At 37.6% G+C, this 17,415-nt stretch overlaps 1 protein-coding gene across 2 annotated transcripts in view; it reads left to right on the top strand.

Annotated features, from left to right (window-relative positions):
• NCAM2 (neural cell adhesion molecule 2) overlaps positions 1-17,415 on the top strand; it is a 586,819-nt gene that overhangs the window by 233,578 nt on the left and 335,826 nt on the right. The window lies entirely within an intron of this gene.

The raw sequence follows: 17,415 nt of genomic DNA, 5'->3' as shown, positions 1-17,415 counted from the left end.
AGACAGAGAGAAAGGTTTTCCTTACGTTGGTTCACCCCCCAAGTAGCTGCTAAGGCCAGCACGTTGTAGCCAGTGTGCTGCGCAGATCTGAAGCCAGGAGCCAGGTGCTTCCTCCTGGTCTCCCATGTGGGTGCAGAGCTCAAACACTTGGGCCATCCTCCACTGCACTCCCAGGCCACAGCAGAAAGCTAGACTGGAAGAGAGGCAACCAGAACAGAATATGGCGCCCCAACTGGGACTAGAACCCGGGATGCTGGTGCCATAGGCGGAGGACTAGCCAAGTGAGCCATGGCACCAGCCATAAGACTCTTTCATGAAGTACTTAAAAAAAAACAACAACAACAACAACAACAACAACAACAAAAAACCTCAAACCTATCAAGGACCTTCCTCCTTCAGAGTTATTTAAAGAATACCATGATGGTGAATTCTGATTGATGAGGACCAGTTTACATCTATTATCTCAATAGGCGGTCTCCTCATTGCCTGGAAACACAATGAAGTATTCTGTCTTGAAGAGGTGAAACAAGAGGCCTGTACCCTGGCTCACTAGGCTAATCCTTCGCCTGCAGCACCTGCACCCCAGGTTCTAGTCCCAGTCGGGGTGCCAGATTCTGTCCTCGTTGTTCCTCTTCAGGTCCAGCTCTCTGCTGTGGCCCAGGAGTGCAGTGGAGGATGGCCCAGGTCCTTGTGCCCCTGCATCCGTGTGTGGGAGACCAGGAGGAAGCACCTGGCTCCTGGCTCCGGATCGGCACAGCGTGCTGCAACGTGCTGGCCATAGCGGCCATTTTGGGGGTGAACCAACAGGAAAAGGAAGACCTTTCTCTCTGTCTCTCTCTCTCTCACTGTATAACTCTGCCTGTCAAAAAATAAAAAAAAAGAGGTGCAACCAGAGACAAATTATTGGGCAAGCCAGTTGAACAGTTGTCCAGGGATGCAGTCTCTAACACATGTCAAAATATCATTGAAAGGCAATGCGGTGGAGCACATCTTATTTACTAGGACTCCTTTGGCTGGAAAATATAATTTGTAGTTACAGGGGATCCTATGAGAAATCACTTGTGGTGTTTTAGGGGTAAAGGAGAGGAGAAATGGAATTGGAGACTGGAGAATGGGGAAGAAACCACCACATTGTATGCCAATCAACTTATCTTTTGGAGAGGTACGAAGCTTTCAAAAATACCCTCCCAGATACACACACACACATACACATGTGTTAATAATATCTGGAACTGTATAAGCAGCAATTTATTTCCTTTTTTTTTTTTTTTTTTTTTTTTTTTTGACAGGCAGAGTTAGGACAGTGAGAGAGAGAGAGACAGAGAGAAAGGTCTTCCTTTTTCCGTTGGTTCACCCCCCAAGTAGCCGCTAAGGCCAGCTAGTTGCAGCCGGCGCGCTGTGCCAGTCCAAAGCCAGGAGCCAGGTGCTTCCTCCTGGTCTCCCATGTGGGTGCAGGGCCCAAGGACCTGGACCATTCTCCACTGCATTCCTGGCCCACAGCAGAGAGCTGGACTGGAAGAGGAGCAATTGGGACAGAATCCGGCACACCGACCAGGACTAGAACCCGGGGTGCCGGCGCCGCAGGGGGAAGATTAGCCTAGTGAGCTGTGGTGCTGGCTCTATTTCCCTTTTCTTAAAGTAAATCATTAAATACATCTTAGGGCTGGCGCCACGGCTCACTAGGCTAATCCTCCGCCTTGTGGCGCCAGCACACTGGGTTCTAGTCCCGGTCGGGGTGCCGGATTCTGTCCCTATTGCTCCTCTTCCAGGCCAGCTCTCTGCTGTGGCCAGGGAGTGCAGTGGAGGATGGCCCAAGTGCTTGGGCCCTGCACCCCATGGGAGACCAGGATAAGTACCTGGCTCCTGCCATCGGATCAGCACGCTGCAACAGCCATTGGAGGATGAACCAACAGCAAAGGAAGACCTTTCTTTCTGTCTCTCTCTCTCACTGTCCACTCTGCCTGTCAAAAAATAAAAAAAAATAAATAAAAAAATAAATACATCTTAGGCCGGCGCCGCGGCTCACTAGGCTAATCCTCCGCCTAGCGGCGCCGGCACACCGGGTTCTAGTCCCGGTCGGGGCGCCAGATTCTGTCCCGGTTGCCCCTCTTCCAGGCCAGCCCTCTGCTGTGGCCAGGGAGTGCAGTGGAGGATGGCCCAGGTGCTTGGGCCCTGCACCCCATGGGAGACCAGGAAAAGCACCTGGCTCCTGGCTCCTGCCATCGGATCAGCGCGGTGCGCCGGCCGCAGCGCGCCGGCCGCGGCGGCCATTGGAGGGTGAACCAACGGCAAAGGAAGACCTTTCTCTCTGTCTCTCTCTCTCACTGTCCACTCTGCCTGTCAAAAAAATAAATAAATAAATAAATAAATACATCTTAATCATCATAAACTCTGCTCCAAATAAACCTAAATATATTAAATACAATTTTAAACATTATGCTTTTATTTTCCAAGTTCATTTCATTTTAGATCCAAAGTCAACATCACCGTCCTCTCCCCAAGTACAAAGTAAGCCAATGTATAATTGAATCTGAAATGCAGAGAAATATCTTATTTAGAGATAGTAAAATTGAATTCTTGTAATGAATTTTTAGTTAATAGAAACAAAATACTGTTGTATTTACCAGCCACTGCAGTAAACCATTTCAGAACAAGTGTCATTTGATCTTTACCACAATCATAGGTGACTGAAATACATTAAGGGCCAGGATTTGGGACCCAATCCAAATATGTAGAACCACAGAGTTCTTTAAATTTTCAGTATATTTCTGAGAATAGTCTTAATTGACATCCAACACATCACAGTTACACCCTTTACCACTAGTGTATTTGTAATAATAATTATTATTATCATTACATTTAGCTTCAGGAAACTGAATATATACTGATATATACATATATATTTAAAATATACTGATATATATGTACTGATATATATGCTTAAAATATTTATAATATATATGTACTGAGGTATATATATATGTATACTTAAAATATACTGATAAGATAGGCATTTGAAGCACTAGTTAAGATAGTTTTTGGACAGCCACAACCCTTATCAGGTGCCTGATACGTTCCCCCTAGTTAGAAAGCCTAGACTGAATTTTGATTTTGTGGATATGGCCTGCTCAGCACCAGCTGTTGCAGGCATTTGGAGTGTAAAGTAGTGGACGAGAAATTTCTTTCTTTCCCCTCTCTCTTTCTATCCCCCTCCTCCCTCCCTCTCTCTCTCAAGTACAGTGAAAGTAAACAATTTTTTAAAAGAAAATATTCTGAAATAGCTCATGGAATGTTGCAGAAAGGCCAGAACACACACTTTCTAGAAGAATAGCTTGTTCCATTATTAATGTGCCATTATTTTCCTCTCTGTCAGAGTCACTGTTTCCCGCTACATGTTTCCGTAATTGCTTTAACTCACTGAGGATTGGCAGTCTCTACTCAGTAGTCTACTACAGTGCAAATGCAATGTCAGCTACATACAGAGTTTCTAGTCTGACTTAATTATAAGCTCTTGATCACAGAGCTTTGTCAAATCATTTTCATTCATGAGTTCTTATTCTTTATATGAAATATTGGCAAAAATTTTGAGAAATTGGATCAATCTTGTATTTTGGTGGATTGTTTATCGGTATAACCACTTTTAAAGTCATTTTATTAGTTTCTTGTAAAGCTGTACATACCATTGCTCATAAAATCCAACTATTTAATTCTTGGGCATATATTCCAGAGAAATGAAAATGTAGTTTTGTATAACACTTGTCCGTAACATTTTAATTTGAAACAAGTAAAAAGAAAGGAGTCTGCTCAGTTCTCCTTCAATAAGTGAGTGATTAAATAAATTGTAAACTATATACCATGAAGTACTATTCAGTATTAAAAGGAATGAATTAAATTTACAAAGTTTGGATGGATTTTTGAGGAATTATGCCTAGTGAATTAAAAAAGAAGACAGTTGAAAAAAGCCACATCCTATACAATTCTATTTATCTAAATTTTTTGAAATAGGCAAAAAAATGATTGTTAGTTATTAGCAATGTCAGTGGGCTGGTAGGAAGGAAAAGTGTGCGAATACAAATGGGTGATAAGAGGGTTCCTTGTAGTGTGGTAAGGATTTCCAGTGGCATGACTGAGTGTAGTGATAGATATGCCAACTATAACTGCGAAAAGTATAATACACATATGTACACATACGTGCTCACAAATGAGTATATGTAAAACAGAAAAAATGAGTATGATAGTTGACCTGTAACAATTAAAATATTCTATCATTGTGAAACTATACTAATGCAAAATGTTATCATTGGAGGAATTGGGCAATGTGTACTTGGGTTATCTTTGTATTACCTCTTATAACTGCATATGAATATTAAATTACATCAAATAAAATCGCAGTTTAAGAATGTAGATAACTAACCAGTTGTTCCGGAAATGAAATGAATGAAAGAGTTAATTTTTTTCCATGAGTCTATAATGACTTATAGCTCACTTAATCAACTTGTTTATTAATGATCTAAACTCACAGCTAGACTTGCAAGATTTATTCATGCAAGAATAGCAAACGCAAATGCAAACATTCTTCTGAGGTGAATGACATGTATTTAGAATGTATAAGTTTAGTAATAATTTCTAAGGCATATACAATAATAATTTCTATAATAATTCAACATTTGTCAACTGTTGATTGAATTTTAAGCTAGTGTATAAAATACTTTAAAGTCACAATGCTTGGTAACAGTCTCCAGTTTTTCAACATCTTAATAAAGTTTTCATACTGTTAGCACATTTGAAATATATATAGGGGCCAGCGCTGTGGCGAGGTAGACTAAGCTTCTGCCTGCAGCACAGGCATTCCATAGGGAGGCCTGTTCATGTCCAGGTTCCTCCGCTTCCAATCCAGCTGTCTGCTAATGGCCTGGGAAAGCAGTGGAAAATGGCTCAGGTGTATGGGCCCCTGCACCCAAGTGGGTGACGTGGAAAAACTCCTGGATTCTGGCTTTGGATAGCCCCAGCCCCAGATATTTTGGCCATTTGGGGAGTGAACCAGTGATGGAAGACCTTTCTCTCTGTCTCTCTGTCTCTCTCTCTCTGTAATTCTGTCTCTTTAATTAATTAATTAATATTTACAAAGCATGATATGTAGTTCATGGTTTTTTAAAAATATGCTAAAAAGGCATGTTCCTCAGTCTCTGTGCAATTCATGCTTTATCAGGAACTTTCATGATAATAGCATAGAATTGACTTTATTAGGAAATGCTCTCAAGTTATGCTCCAGTTACAGCATATTTATCCCTATTGCCTAAGAATAATCTTAATCTTCTGTCTATGGTTCTCCAAATGCTCATTCCTGCTTGCAAGACGTTCTTTAAAGCTTTACATTTCATATGAACATGGCTGCTCATGTAGTTAAAATGTTGTATCAATGTAAAGATATAAAATCACCTGAAAAAGCAAAACAACTGATTGCTCTACAAGTATCTATCGAGGCATACATATCTTACTCTTTGATATCTCTTTAAAAAATCATCTAGGGGCCAGTGCTGTGGTGTAGGGATTAAAGCCGCAACAGCAGTGCTAGCATTCCATATGGGTGCCAGTTCCAGTTCCAGTCACCCCACTTCTGATCCAGTTCTCTGCTAATGTGCCTGGGAAAGTAGCAGAAGAAGTCTCAAGTGGTTGGACTCTGTACCTACTTGGGAGACGTGGATGAAGCTTCTGGCACCTGGCTCTAGACTGGCCCAGCTGTGTGACCATTGAGGCCATTTCAAGGAATGAACCAGTTAATGGGAGATCTCTCCCTTTCTTCCTCTGCTTCTCCCTCTCTGTAACTCTGCCTTTCAAATAAACAAATAAATCTTTTTTTTTAAGAGAAAACAGCAAATTTAATGAGTTTATATTCTGTTTTTGGATCAACTTACAGTTATTTAGATGTGATACTGGCTTCTCAACAGAGATACTTTTCAATATCTCTCAATGTTATCAAGTATGGAAAAGAAAAGGTAACCATATAACAAGTCTCTCATTCTAGACAAATAGATGTTAAGTAATCAACCAGTCACAAGATAGCTTTTGAAACATAACTTAGACACCAACTCCCTTTATTATTTTGCTACATGATATTTTGTTGCTCTAACTTTTAAGTTACAACAGTTTTTCCTGAGTCCAACTGTCTTTTCAATACTGTGTTGTCTGCATATGCTCAGTAAAACAACCCCAAAAGGACAGGTACCATTAAAATAAGTAGACATGGCTTACAATGCCACAGTTACCTTCTGGTGTACCACCATACAGGGTACTTCACAATCTCATTTTTTAAGTGTTTTTTTTTTTTTTTTTTTTTATAGAAAAGCTAACAAACTGTCTAGTTACATTTCTCCCCTCCCCCAAAACCACAAACCAGGTAGTAACTGAGTCTTGTAGGCAATATACTCAAAGCTGAGAGGATTAAAAATAAGAACAAGTCCTCAAATCCAATTAAGGGAGCCCTGCTACACAGAAGCTGATCAATGCCAGTGGTACTGACTGACCATGCAGCTGAAAGACATCCTAATGGACCCACTCAGAAAGTTTGTTTCAAGTAGCCTCTTTCCAGTTTCCAAATAAACAAATAAATCTTTAAAAATTCATATACTGCAAAAACGCACAATAATTATGAGTGATTGTTTGAAGGTTATTCCCATTATTCTGCAAATAATCCTCTTTATTCAGATAAACAGTATTTGGTAGTTGACAACTACATTTTGACAAATGCCACTATACACACATACTCATTTATAATCTTTTTGTTCATTTTAGGGAAAATGTCTAAAAATTCATATTTACTTTCAACTGAATCTCCTAAATTTTAGCCATCCTAAATCTGTTGGCTTTTTGTTTGTTTGTTTTTATTTTTTCTTGTGTCTGTGAATGAATTTCACTTATACTAAAAATATGTAGCAGGGCCGGTGCTGTGGTGTAGTAGGCAAAGCCGCCATCTGCGCTGCTCACATTCCATGTGGGCACTGCTTTGTGTCCTGGCTGCTCCACTTCTGATCCAGCTCTCTGCTATGGCCTGGGAAAGCAGTAGAAGATGGCCCAAGTCCTTGGACCCCTGCATCCGTGTGGGAGACCAGGAAGAAACTCCTGGCTGCTGGCTTTGGATTGTTGCAGCTCTGGCTGTTGTAGCCATCTGGGGAGTGAACTACTGGATGGAAGACCTCTTTATCTCTCTCTGCCTCTGCCTCTCTGTAACTCTGTCTTTCATATAAATAAATACATCTTTTTAAAAAAATAAATATGTAAGAAGTGGGGCTCCTACTTCTAGTCCTGTGTGTGGGTGTTTTGTGCTTTCTACTTATTTTTGTGAGCTTTCTAATTTTTTAGCTTTCCATTTTTTGCAGGTTTTTTTTTACCAAAAAACAGTTTTTGTGGGTCCAGATTATTAATAAGCATGGTAGTTGTCCATATCTTTCAGTCTTTAGTAAAGTTTGTATTTCTAAATTCCAGCTCCAGTGTTCTTTCCATGATATCTTATTTGCATGAATTATTCATTACATTATGCAAAGCTTAGTGAAAAATTAATTTGAATATTATCACATATTTATATGAATACCCAGACTGATTGGCTACTTTACTACAATGCCTTAACATTTGAATTTCTTCTCACCAATACAAATCATTATCTTTAACTCCTGAGAAACTCTTAGGAATAGTTTCTTGAGAAAAACACCAAGATGTGCTATCAGCAAAGGCATTATATGAAGGAGAAATACTTGCAATCAAATTTTAAATCCTTAAATATATATATAGCTATGTACATTAAAGGAGATCAATAAAACTATCATTACTTCAAATATAGCTAAGAACTTCGTAAGGAAATGGAGCATTTAAATTAGGATTGTTGTTATAAAGACTTAAACTCTGATATATTTAATTACATTTAATTTTAGCTTGAAGCAGCCCTAAAAGAAACTGTTGACAAGAGGAGTGATATAATTCTAGGACTATGTTGATTTCAAATATCTTTAGAGTATATTTGTAGATAAGAAACATATAAAGTGTTAACCTGATACTGATCATTATACATCAAATGATTAAGGTATGATATGTTGAGAAACTACACTGAGTCAATCCAGACGTTCCATAAACCTAGTGAAGTTCTATCTAAGAATCTCTGTATACATGTGTTTATTATTCAAAGAGGAATGCATACTGTATCACAAAATTGTACGATAAAACAAGTTAGGCAATGCTGCAGGAGCCACAGATATGTATTCATGTTAGAACAGCAATGCTGCTGACAGCTGTTTGAGGAAAACAAAGCATGGAAGGGTTATTATTAACACAGACTGGTCCCCAAAACAAGCTAGTATTTCTTAAATACTATTTTAATGAAGAAGTGAAAACACCAGTACCTTTATTCAGTCTCTTCAAAAAGCTATTGCGTCTGTGTATGCGTATGTGAGTGTGTGTGTGTGTGTAAACTAAGGTTATGATAAAGAATCTTGATGAGTCTTTTCATGAATAAAAAGAGCAAAATATTTCATCATTTTTGTTGCTTCTTTCCACTGGAGTGGAAAGAAATATAAATAGTAGTGAAAGAACAGAGGTAAAATTCAATCCTAAGTGAGGAATAATACCATTAAAGAAACAATTATTTGGCTAACTAAAACAAATACTGCTGTTCATTTCTCAAATCTTTGGATTCAGGAGTCCTACACCCAAGATATTTTTTGACTTTAAATTTTGTAGAGGTATCAATAAATAATGAATTTTGACCTGTTTGCCAGGCACTATTCTAAGCACCAGAAAAATATTAAATGGTCAGTATCATAGATGCTTAAGTTATCAGCCAACAGGAGTCTATAGCATCTAAGCATGAAAAGACAAAGAACAAACTAAGTAAAAAATGTATAAACCAAATAAACGGAGTATGTGAGAGGAAGATGAATTAAAAATTAGAGCAGGTGTAACATACTGCTGGGTTTTGAGGGGTCATAATTAATCACATTTTTCTTTCTCTGTGTGTTACAAACCAACTGAGAAATAGACATGGAGTTGAACAGACGGGGATCAAAAACTTTAGCTTTATTACTGGTAAAACTGATTTGGAGGAAATGACCTAGAAATGTAGCCCCAACTGGCTTCTTAATACTTGCTGTCTGAGATGAACTTGTCCATCCAAAGCTACAGGCCTTTCCCAGTACATTTCTGTAGGGTTGCAGAACACAAATGAATGCACAGTTCTGTCTGTCCAGGGACTGGACTGCATATGCTATGTTCCTTCTCTGTAGCTTTTCAATTTTATCACACCATTCCTTTGTTAGTTATTTGAGGAAGGAGACTTAGCAGGTATGTAGACTTTGACTTTTCTTTCAATACATAACCCTTTTGTGAATTAAAATGGGAATTGCTTTCCTCCTTAATTGTGAAGACAGATTGTATCAGGCTCTCCACTAGCAGATTGTGAACAAAAATTCTAAGTCTATAGGCCAGAGCTACGTGAACCAAATGAAATGAGAAATAAATCTAAATGTGTTTAGCAGACATCTATTGGTGAGAGCCAGTGCTACTTTGCAATCCTTGACTAAAGTTTAATCTATGCACAAAGACAAGTGGTAAATATTGGCAAGCTGACACTCCCCAAAGAATGCAAGCTGTTATTTTAAACTGAGAAGGATGACCAATGTGAAGATTGAGGGTGCTGTGGATGTGAGTAATACAAAAGAAATGCTGAGTCTGTCCAAAGTTTTCCTCTAGGGGGCAACTCCAGCTTCCACTGTCGGCAGAAGTGAGTACAGACAGAAACTGAGGAATAAGGAAGATTGTATTTGACACTCCATTGACAATCATCATAACATGATTTGCCACCAGTGCATTGATATAACTCCCTACAAGTAACAATTGGGGAAAAAATCAAACTACAGATAACCTAGGTACAGTGGGCTAAGTCTGTTTACAAACTCTAGGACACAGAAACTGAAAGCAAGAAAATGGAGAACAAACCATCTGGCCTTTTGTAGACATAAGAATTCCCAACTATATGCTACTGATATCTAATCATTATTTGAGGATACATTTTCCTTTCTTTTTTACTTAATCATGTCTGTCACAGAAGTAAATAATACACAGCAGAAATGAAAGGAAATATTAAATGTAGTTCTTACATGTGGCAGTTGGAAATCCAAATATGATCCTGCAAGATTCCTGTCCAGTAGATATTCAACCAAACAAGAATTTGGATACTTCTGGGAAGGGACACAGGAGGTAGAATTGAGGTTACTCATTAGTTAACCTTAAAAAACACTGATTATCCTGGTGGGTCATTGAGTCGACCTGTACAAATAGCAGAGGGGACAGGTGTGCCTGTCAGAGATGTGAGAGGAAAGAGAAAGGTAGGAGAATGGAATGACAGAGAGACACGGAGTATGAGAAAAACTCAACCACAAATACTGGTATTGAAGATGGCAGAAGAGGGCTGGCAGCCATGGAATGAAAGGAGCTTCTAGAAGCGACAGTAACCTGACATGGGAATACAGGAGGAAAATGGACATTTTGGTCCTACAGCTGTGTGGAACTGATTCTTGGAAGCAACCATAGAAACTCTAGAATGCAGTGTAGTTCTGCTAGCACCTTGAGTTTGGCTTTGTTCAGAGGACCAGTTACTCCCCTGATCTCACACTTCTGCTCTATAGAAATCTAGATAATCCATGTTCTGTGAGCCACAAAGTTTGTGTCATTTACTATGGACAGCAATTGGGAGCTAATACTTTGTAAAAATGCAATTAGGATAGTCTGTTACGTTAGGCTAACATGTACTCGTAAGCATTGGCAATACGACGAACAAAGAGCTTCTCTCACAGTCCAAGCCATCCAGAGTTTGATTCACTAGATTCTACCCATATATTGCAATAAAATTAATCAGAAATTATTTATCATGTAAGGGGTTTACAATTAAATATACTTGAAGAAAGCCCTCTTGAAATTCTACTTAATTACTATTTAGACTCTAAATTTGTACTCAAGAAGGTCACTCAGAGGCTATAGGTTCTATAGGAAGCAACCAAGTGATACCTAATCTTAGTCTGAAGGATAGGTTGGTTGGCTCAGCTCGCTTGTGTCACTCACTGAATCACTTAGTTTATTTTTGCGAGGAGGACAGGTTGTCATCCTAATACAGTTGGCCTTTCCTTTTAGTAGATTTTGCATCCATAGATTACTGAAGATCAAAAAATATTGGGAAAATATATTGTGTTTGTAACGAGTGGATTTAGATACTTTTCCCTAACATTATTTCCTAACAAATTCAATATAATGAATATCTACATAGTTTTAACGTTGTATACAATATGATAAAAGGTTATGGGAGAATGTTTGCATTTTATTTGTAAATGAGACAGCATTTTAGGTAGAAACCTCGAACATTCATAGAGGTTAAATTTTGGTATCCACAGATTGGTGGTGGTTGTGGTTCTGGAACTTATTCCCTATGGATAGAACAAAAACATACTACCCTTAATATCTACTGTTGTTTTGGAAATAAATTTGCTTCCAGAGATTTAGTAAGGGGCAAATTCAAAGATCACTAGATTATAGTAAGAATTAAGTTTTGGTTTCTATGAAGCAAACTGTCATTTGCTGCTGCTCACAGAAATTACTGTTATATTACACCAAAGAATGAAAATGTTTATAAAAATCTGCTGATCCACATGTTATACTTTGCTATCATGAGTGATACATTTGCAACAGGTACAACACCTTCAGCCTTCAACCTGTCAGATGACTTTGACAGAAATTTCTCTATATTTACATATGTATTAAGAACTAGTTAAGTATAATAGTTTCTAGTTGCATCCACTTTGTTGGAAATGACAAGATTTCATTTTTTATGGCAGTGTAGTATTCCATAGTGTGTTTATGTGTGTATGTGTGTTTGTATACCATAATTTCTTTATCCAGTCTTCATTTGATGGAAACCTGGGTTGATTCCATATCTTAATTATTGTAAATTGAGCTGAAATTAACATGGAGGGACAGATCACTCTTTTATATGCTGATTCTTTTCCTTTGGATAAATTATCAGGTGTGGGATGGATGAGTCATATTGTAGGTCTATAGTCAGCTTTCAGAGGTATCCCCATACTGTCTTTCACAGTGGCTGTACCAGTTTACATTCCCACCAACAGTGGATTAAGTTATCCTTCTCCCCATATCCTCACCAGCATTTGTTTGTTGATTTCAATATGCAAGCCATTCTAATGGGGGTGTGGTGAAACCTCATTGTGGTTTTGATTTGCATTTCCTAATGGCTAGCAATCCTGAGTACTTTTTCATGTGTCTGCTGGCCATCTGAATTTCATCTCTTGAAAAATGTCTGTTCAGTTCTTTTGTCCATTTCTTAATTGGATTGTTTGTTTTGTTGTTATTGAGTTCCTTGAGCTGTTTATAGATTCTGGAAGTTAATCCTTAATCAGTTGCATTGTTTGCAAATATTTTCTTCCATTCTGTTGGTTGCTTCTTCACTTTGGTGAGTGCTTCTATTGCAGTGCAGAAGCTTCTCAGTTTGATGGAGTCCACTTGTTATTTTTGGCTTTGATTGCCTGTGCTTCTGGGATCTTTTCCAAGAAGTCTTTCCCTATGTCAATGTCTTGTAGGGTTTCCCCAGTGCTCCCTAGTAATTTTATGGTTTCACATTGTAGATATAGGTCTTTAATTCATTTTGAGTGAATTTTTGTGTAAAGTATGAGATAGGGGTCTTGTTTCATACTAATGTATATGGAGATACAGTTTTCCCAGCACCATTTGTTGAAGATACTGTCTTGGCTCCAGGAATTTATTTTTTCTCCTTTGTCAAAGATAAGTTGGTTGTAGATGTCTGAATTTATTTCTAGGCTTCTATTCTGCTCTATTGGTCTAAATATCTGTTTTTTGTGCCAGTACAAGGTTGTTTTGATTATAACTGCCCTGTAGTGTGTCGTGAGGTCTGATATTGTGATGCCCCCAGCTTTGTTTTTGTTGTGTAAGATTGCTTTAGCTATTCAGGATCTCTTGTGTTTCCATATTGTGGGGAGCAACTGGGAGCAACTCGGACTAGACTAAGTTACTGGAATTAAGACTTATTCTATGCATCTGCTCTCCCACAATATGGCGCAGGGAGAGGAGGAAACAGCTTCTACACAGCTGCCTCCAGTTCAACCAATAAACAGCAGGACCTGCTCCTGATTGGAGGAGAGCAGCGTACTCGGCGTGTGGGTAGCAGAGTTGGGATTGGTGGAAGAGGACTATAAAGGAGGAGAGAGACAACATGCACCGGGAACATCTATCTGAAGGAACACCTGTGCAGCCCCCGAGAGAGCCGGCCGGCAGTGTGCCGCTCCCCAGCGGAAGTGGGGAAAGTGGCAGGGGGAACCGTCCTTCCACGGAGGTGGAAGGACGGTAGCCAACCCGGGAAGAACCAGCAGCAAACCCGGGGAGGGCCGAGCAGACAAAAGAACAGCGCAGGGTCCTGTGTCGTTCCTCCACGAAGAGGGGGAGCGACACATATGAATTTTAGCATCATTTTTTCTAGATCTGAGAAGAGTGTTGTTGGTATTTGTATTAGTATTGCATAGAATTTATCAATTGCATTCAGTAGTATGGACATTTTGAAGATGTTAATTCTTCCAATCCATGAACATGGAAGATATTTCCACTTTTTCATGTCTTCTTCTATACTTAGTGAAATAAGCCAGTCATAAAATGACAAATGTGGTAACAAATAGAGTAACCAAAATGTAATATATAGGAGCAAAACTGACACTTTTGAGATGCGATAATTTTGAACACCCCTAGTCTTGAATGAAATTCTACATATGTGATATCTATCTATTTTATCTTTAGGTATGAGAGAACTTCTCAACTTCGTGGAAAATGTAATTAAAACATGTTTATTTTGGTCCAAAGAAATTAAATCTATGAATAGTTTTTCATAATATACATTTTCTATCATATTTTTTGAAAATGCTTGTATACATTGAATTTCGAACTTTTCGTACCAAAATAAACCAATCTTTTACTTATATTTTCCATGAACTCTTTGCAATTCCTCTATTTGCATATTTATGTTTATGTATTATTTGCATCCACATGTGTGTACATGTAAACAAAGGCTCATTTGATAAAACTCCTGTCTAAGAAGCTCTACGATTATGACTTCTATGATGATGAGACACACATATTGAAGAAGATATAGAACATAATCTGTATTAGAATTGCTCATGATTATTCCCAAAACATGCTGATACCATAGCACTACAAAAAGAAAAAGAAAAGCAAACAGAAAAGAGTCTGGGTACTTTTTTGAATTGTTTATAAAACAAAGCTCTTAGTAGTAGTAGTTAGTTTTTCTGAATAAGTACTGGAATAGGAAAATCTCTTCTGCATTATACCTTTTCAGTTGAAATCCTCTTCAGAATTTCGTACAGATTGCAAAAATCAAGTGAATGTATCCACTATTGTGACTGAGTTCAAAGATCACCACATGCTTTTGAGATTAAAACTTCACTCTTCACACACAGTCATTATCCCAAAAGCTGTAGTTAGATAGTGTTGAAAGAAAAGGCAACTTACCTTTAGTTCCAAGAGATGTGAAATAGACCCACATGGTGTCGCTCAATTCATCCTCCCTGTTACTTATCCCTCTTCAAGGCAATTCATAACACTTTGCTTGAGTCTCAGACCAAGATTTTCATAGCTTTTCAATCACTTAAGGGGCTTTTCAAAACCAGTAGTTAACATTTTTCCAGACCAACTAAAGAGGAATTTCTGGTGGTATACCTAAGGCATTAGTAATTTTTGCCCAAAAATAGTGATGGTGCATCATTATGATGAAATAACATCCACTTTAACAATGTATCTTTGACACTGTAATATACCAATATATAATATTAAATGAAAAACTAAATTCTGGGCAGTGATAATACAAGAAACATACATATATATGTATGTTTATGTCTAGAAGCACAAGCACAAAATTTACATACATGGTATGAACTGAGAGGCATTGTGATTTTTTTTCTATTTTGTACTTACACCTAGTCTCCAGTTTTTCTACACTGAAGCTCTATTGTTTTTGTCAATATTTAAAAGAAAGGCAAAGGCATTGGTAGGAGCATTTCATACTGCAGCCTCCTATTTCTCTGGATGGGTCCAGGAATTTGTCAGCTCAAAGTTGAAGTTCATTGCTCTGCAATGACTTTATCTATTACAGTAATCATTATCCACATGTGAATATTAAGCAACTGAAAAATGTATAAATTTAATTGAGATGCATTATAAATTCAAAATGCGTCACATTGTGAAGACTTAATATGAAAAATGAATACAAAATATTTTAGTAGTACTTTTTATATTGATTACATGCTGAAATGATAATAATTTGGATATATTGGTTTAAATAGAATATGCTGTTAAATGAATTTCTCTTGTGTAATTATATTTTATTAATGTAGCTCCTAGAAAGTTTAAATTATATATGTAGCTCACATTTATAAGTTATCTAATATTTCTATTCAGTGCTGATTCAGAAAGCCCTATGCAAATATTCTTCCAATCTGTTAACTCACAGAGGACTTATCTCTCAGCTATTATTCCACTATTCTTTTTAATGAGTTTCAAAGTTCTAGATGCTCAAGCCATCCGTTACTACTTTAGTGAACATTCGGCTAAACTAAATTAGCTATCATAAACATCTGCAATCTTTTCTCTAGGGAACTTCTTTTCTCCTATTCTGTAAGTGAAATGCAAATCCCCCAAATAATGGGGTAATTATTTACTTCCTCATTTGTGGTCATTAGAATTTCACTGTATACTTGTCACATTTGAGCATTATATACACCAATAACTTGCAAATAAATTATTTCAGGAGAAACCCTCATTCCAAAAGTTTTAACTAAAATACAGGGGTTTAAACACTGGCAGAATAAAAGAAGAAAATATGGCCTTCTTTATTTTGGTAAATGTTGATAGCTTTATGTATTTGAGAGAAACATGATAATTTGTGATTAACTACATTTGTTTGCATTTTCCACTTTATTTGCCTTTGATTTCTTCTGTTTCTTTCATTTTATTCATGTTTGCAGAGGATAAGGATAATATAAATGGTTTGAAATTGTACTTTACATGGTGAGCCTGAAAAATTGTGTTAGCCTTCCTCTGTGAAAAGGGGTTTCTCTCTCAGCCAGTCTCTTTTCATTTTATAAGAAAATCCAAAGGAAAACATTGTAAATTCTGTAATAATCCTTTTCACTCTCTTTTTATGCTCTTCCTTTTGGGACATATGTTTTATTGATCTATGTGAACTATGTCTGTAATCTTCTGTATTCTTCATTTCTACTTTCTTTCAGAAAACCAATTTTCCCAACTAATATGTAAAATGTTCGAAGTTTTTTATATGTGCATATATATGTGTATATATTATGAAATATGTACAAGGGAACTTCAAAACCTTCATGCATCATTACAATTTAAAGATAAGCTTATTGTGGCACAATTTTGAGATTCATGTATCTTTTTAAAGATTTATTTATTTATTTGAAATGCAGAGCTACAGAGAAGCAGAGGTAGAGAGAGACAAAGAGAGAGAGAGAGAGAGATGAAGAGAGAGAGAGAGGTCTTCATCCTCTGGTTCACTCCCCAGATGGCTGCGAGTACTGGAGCTGAACTGAAGCCAGGATCCAGGATCTCCTTCCAGGTCTCTCACACACGTGCTGGGGCCCAAGGACTTGGGCCATTGTCTACTGTCTTCTCAGGCCACTGCAGAGAGCTAGGTTGGAAGTAGAGCAGCTGGGACTCGAACTGGTGCCCAAATGGTGTACTGGCACTACAGGCAGTGGCTTTACCTATTACGCCACAGCACAGGCTCCGCATAGTTTTTAAATTCACATTTTCCATGAAATTTTGTATGACTCCTTGAACAGACAGATGCTTACAGACTCCATACGCACATGTATAAACACATATATACATGAAAAAAAAACTCATGTACACATAAGATTTATTTTAAAATTAGACTTCTATATAAAGTTATTTATTTCAAAGAATAAATGCACGCAACTACAGCAAATCTAAATCAGTAGGGTAGGATGTCAGGATGGAAACTCAGATAAGATTTCTGTACTACAGTAAACTTCAATTTTAATTTTTAAGGCCACTGATTGGATGAGGCGCATCCATATTACCATCCTTAATCTCCTTTCTTCGAAGGAATTTTATTGTAAACACTAATCATGTCCTCAAAATACCTTCACAGCAATATTAAGACACCTGTTTTACCAAACATGCTGTTCCTTAGCCCAGGCATGTAGAAACGTAAACTTTAGCTTCTGTATTTAAATATATTCATATTTATCTGAATGAGTTGACATAATAAGAAAGATTTATAATATACTGAATATATTCTGA

The sequence above is a fragment of the Oryctolagus cuniculus genome, chromosome 4 (genome assembly GCF_051225735.1).
Source record: "Oryctolagus cuniculus isolate XC-2025 breed Fujian yellow rabbit chromosome 4, ASM5122573v1, whole genome shotgun sequence".
In the NCBI taxonomy this organism is placed as follows: Eukaryota; Metazoa; Chordata; class Mammalia; order Lagomorpha; family Leporidae; genus Oryctolagus; species Oryctolagus cuniculus.
This window is presented reverse-complemented; position numbering and strand designations above follow the sequence as displayed.